The sequence below is a fragment of the Phaseolus vulgaris genome, chromosome 8 (genome assembly GCF_000499845.2).
Source record: "Phaseolus vulgaris cultivar G19833 chromosome 8, P. vulgaris v2.0, whole genome shotgun sequence".
In the NCBI taxonomy this organism is placed as follows: domain Eukaryota; kingdom Viridiplantae; phylum Streptophyta; class Magnoliopsida; order Fabales; family Fabaceae; genus Phaseolus; species Phaseolus vulgaris.
The window spans coordinates 59,500,029-59,504,534 of NC_023752.2; the positions used below are offsets into that span (position 1 = coordinate 59,500,029).

Genomic DNA, 4,506 nt, shown 5'->3' on the forward strand with positions numbered 1-4,506 from the left:
CTCTTTCCTCTTTCGCGTCTTGCTTGATTCCTGATCTAAAAAGACCAAAAATGATCAATCAGCTTCTAATTTATATATTTGATCTTCGAAGCAAGCTAAACATAGCCTACTTAGATGTGATGACACTATCATGCTTATGACTAAGGTGTTCCAACTAAGCATCAACAGCAATGGCAGTATATGTCTTGACATTCTCAAGGAACAATGGAGCCCAACACTAGCCGTTTCCAAGGTTTTATTTTACTTTGCTTTTTCATCTTGATATTTATTACTTTTGCATAAAGATTGGAGTTGTATTCAACTTTCTGATAGAAAAGAGATGGATTTTCTGAATCACCATCTCATATTTTGTCTGTGATAAGCTAAATCAGTGCATGTTTGAGCATTGGAATATAGTAAAAGTTGTGTTGAGTAAAAAATTTCAAAGCCTGTTGTGCTATTGGGACTTGAGGGTTGAGAAATGGGAGCTTGTAAGTACATGAACAGGGGTTATTTGATGTGTAAAAGTTGTCTATTAGGATATGCATAACTGATTTTCCTTTTCATAACTTCAGATTTGTGTATGATTGTCTGTTCAAATTTTTTAACTTCTGCACAGTTGACTTGAACTGCAGATTATATACTAAAGAAATCTTGATTATTTGGAAACTAATTCCACTATTTTTAGGTCCTTTAGTCAAATGGCTCATTTTGGACGGATCCCAACAACAATGATCCACTTGTACCAGAAATTGTACACACGTACAAGACAGAATTATGCCTTGGGAGATGATCATGTGTTAGCTGTTTAAATGAAGCAGCAAAATCTTAATTTATGTAAAAGAACAAAATATCTTTCAAATGAATTTGAATACTTTTTTTCATTATTAGCAATTTCTGGGGACTGGAGAATGTAGTGCTATGCAAACTTTCGGCTAGTTGAGTTGATATTTCAAACAAATAATCATTACAAATTAGGCAGTGGCTACTTATACTTTTACAAAAGAAAAATGAAATTATGATGTGAGCATGTAGTCTATGTAGCAAAGTTTTATGCAGTTTTATCTATCATTTTTGGTGTTTCTTCCCAAACATCAGTCTAGCATAAGGGGTAGAGAAGGACTCATAAAATATTAGTTTGTAATTGTAGAAAGTGGATGTTGCAAAGACCAAGGTATTGATATTTAGTAAGGTCTGTCTTTGAACATTATTTTGATGGAGACAGTCCAACCTCAAACTTGTCAAGATAATGAGGAATATATTTGTCCTTTGGCATAAACAAAAGGAAAGTTGAATCACTTGGGCGTGTTTATTGCCTGCTTAGTACTTGGAAAATGAAAGGCATGCTATGGATATGTTCAATTATAAGGGTTCTTCAGATTTTTTTTCCACAGATAAGATTTGAAAGTTCATGTTGGTATGATGTGATGCTGCAGAGGAAGAGGAAGCTCTTCACTTGTATTCCTCCCACTTTATCATTTCATATCATTCCTATAAAAAAAATGGTTGAATCATGACTAATTTTTTCCTGTGTTCTGTTTGCCAAATCATGCAGTGAAATTAGGCAGATATCTAAACATAGTTGAAGGGTGAGGTTGAGTTGTTGTGGTGCATGAAAAATGCATGGTTGAAAGGCACGTTTGTGTGTGAGGTCATAACAAGTTGCTAGAATTGAAGTGAGTGGTTAATAGAAAAATGAAAGACTTGGAGGAAAAGTTAAGGAAAAAAAGTAATGAAAAAGAGTCTTGACTTGGTTGACAAGCAAATTGCGGGGTCACAGTCTTCTTGTCAAATGTTTTCGCACTCCCAGAAGGGTAACACCACACGTGTTTAACTATCTAGCACCCTTATTTTGCCTCTGCTTCTCCTTCAAGCCAAACCCTAACTAAACCTTTTAATTAAGATCCATCATATCAGGTTAACATTCCCTCATTTTACTCATTCCTCCTTCTTACGTGTATCATGCAACTTAATCAAATAGATTAACCCAACTGTTATAACTCATCTAATATCTAAATTAAGGGGGTTTGAATTTTAGTTCGGAGATTAACTTAAAAAAAGTAATTAGCTTTAAGTTAGTTGGAGTTTTATCTAAATTTTGCATTTAACTAAATCCGAATACAAAACAATAGTTGACCCAATATTTAGTAGAAGGTAAAGTTAAAATTGGTTCATTTGTTGCAACTAAAATCTAAATACTCTCTAAAACTTCAAACAAAAATATCGAACTCTTCAAACTATTTTGAATCTTTCTTTGTACCCATCTTATTTTGAAGCCTATTTTGTGGCAGACTAATTCAAGTCTGTCAAAATAGTTTGTTTTAAAAGTAGTTTAATTTAAAAATAAAAAAAAAAAACAGATGACGTAGTTTTTTGTTTTAGTTAATTCAGTTTATTTTTATAATATAGCAATTTTGATAAAGCATGCAGAGTCCTTCTTGTCTAACTAGAAATTTCAACGGTTGAAGTATTAATTATTGGTCCAACTCATGCTTCAGAACTTGTGTTTTAAGATTATGATGTAGACTGGGAAGAACATCACACTTTAAAATTGAATTTCTTCATACCACACCCATACGAAAATTTCTTAAGAGCTTAAAGTGCTGTTTCAAGAGTTATTACAATTAAAACTTTAGAGGAGATCAAGGGAATTTAGAATAGGTGATGGTAAATGAAAATATTTAATATATTAAAAAATTGTTCAACTCTTGCTTTTTTTTTTTAAGTAATTTGAAATATTTATTAAGATGTGTGTTATTGTTTTTACATTTTTACAGTGTATATATTCATAGTCACATAATAGATAACCTCTGACTTCAAAATTTGAAACAATAATTTGTCCATAAACCGCCATTTGAAGACGACAATTTACCTTAAAAGAAGGGTCCATGTCTGATTATGATAGTTAGAATTAAAAAAGGAAGAAGAAGAAGCAGCAAGAGACACGTCTCTGACGATTGAGAATCGTTTGTTTGCCCTTCGAACAATGCAGAGGTGGTCAGATAGGGCGAGGGGAGACATGGGTGTGTCATGGTCTTCCTAGCTTTGTGTTTTGTTTTATTTTAGTTTTTGCTATCAAAACAAATATTTTTATCAGATGTCAGACATAAAATAAAGCATCTATTAACTAAAACGAAGAAAAAAAAATTCACTTGTCTAAATTAAAAGTTTAGTAAAAGGGAAATAAAACTTTGTTACGTAATATATTTTAGCTCTGTGTCCATAGGAAAAGATTAGATTCAAATGGTTTATTTGCGTTTAATGGCGTATTTAGTGATCTGTTTAAAATAAGTAAACCCTCATTTAACCCTAATCATGCAAATCCTTGTTTGTTTGTTTCATACTTTGAAAAGTAAATTTATCAGTTTCTTGCATTTCTTTCATCACATATAATAAATGTAATTCTTTGTCTTGTTTCTATTTTTCTCTAGGTATGAATTAGCATTTAAGTGTGCATGGATGGTTTTCACTGAAATCAGAAATGATTTAAATAGTAAGAGGTTGTCCATTTGTAGAATCCTAGTTTGAAATACAATTGCGGTAAGTGTATTGTGGTTTGAGATAAAAAAGAATAGGAAAAAACAAGTTTCTCGGCCACCACACAAATTTGGTTTGGTTGGTGAAATACAATCCGTGCATGATGATTTTTGGACCTTTTTTGCTGCAGATAACTAATGCTTACAGCGGAGCAGTGTCCTGAAAACTCTGGGTAGACAAATGCTGCACAAGTTTGTACTGAAAAGACTCTCTTACAGCCTCATCATGAGTTGGACTAACCCAGCCCAATAGTGTCCTTCCTAAATTATACATAACTTTTCATCAAAACCTTCTGTAGATAGGTAGAAGGGAAGCAAGACAGTGAAATGGAGTAGAAGAATGAAGAAAAAAACAACACATAGATGTCTTAACAAAATATTTTTCACACTAACATAATTAAACTGTTGTGGAGGTATTTAAGGAACACAATTATCTGAGTTAGAATTTGTTGATGTGAAATTATATGTTAGTTTATGTTAGTGATGACCCTTTCATAATTTGGTGTTTTTGTTGCATGAGGGTCTTAGGTCATTGGACCGCGTTGGCAAAAACTAGAAAGCAAGACACATTGACACCAATTTCAACGGTAGAGAAAAAGTTTCGAAAGTCAGGGCTGGTGAATTGCGTGGTGCGAGGGAGCTAAGGTTGAAGAACGTGTAAAGCAGGGAGAGTTTTGGTTGGACCCTCTTTCTCTAAACCCTTCTTCACTGTGAAAGCATACATTGGGAGTAATAAAATAGGTTGAAAAGTCATAAAGAAAGTTCACATGAGGTATTGTCAGCCATGCCCCCATTAGGAAGCACGCCCTTGTGCATATAAGGCCCGCTGGAAGTAAAAGAACAAAATGAAAATAGGTAGGGCTTAAAAGGAGATGATGATTATGAATTTTGAAGAGTAAAAGGTATGAGAGTTAATTGGGGGGAGTGGGAGTAGGAATATATATATATATGTAAGTGAGTGGGATTTTTTAGTTGAGGGAAACTTGGGTTG

The 4,506-nt window shown here is 33.3% G+C and overlaps 1 long non-coding RNA gene across 1 annotated transcript; it reads left to right on the forward strand.

The window, feature by feature from the left end:
- On the forward strand, positions 1 to 866 carry LOC137826066 (uncharacterized). The gene is made up of 2 exons (XR_011083399.1): positions 1 to 232; positions 668 to 866. It is a non-coding gene; the product is annotated as an uncharacterized lncRNA (long non-coding RNA).
- The last annotated feature ends 3,640 nt before the right edge of the window (positions 867 to 4,506 follow it).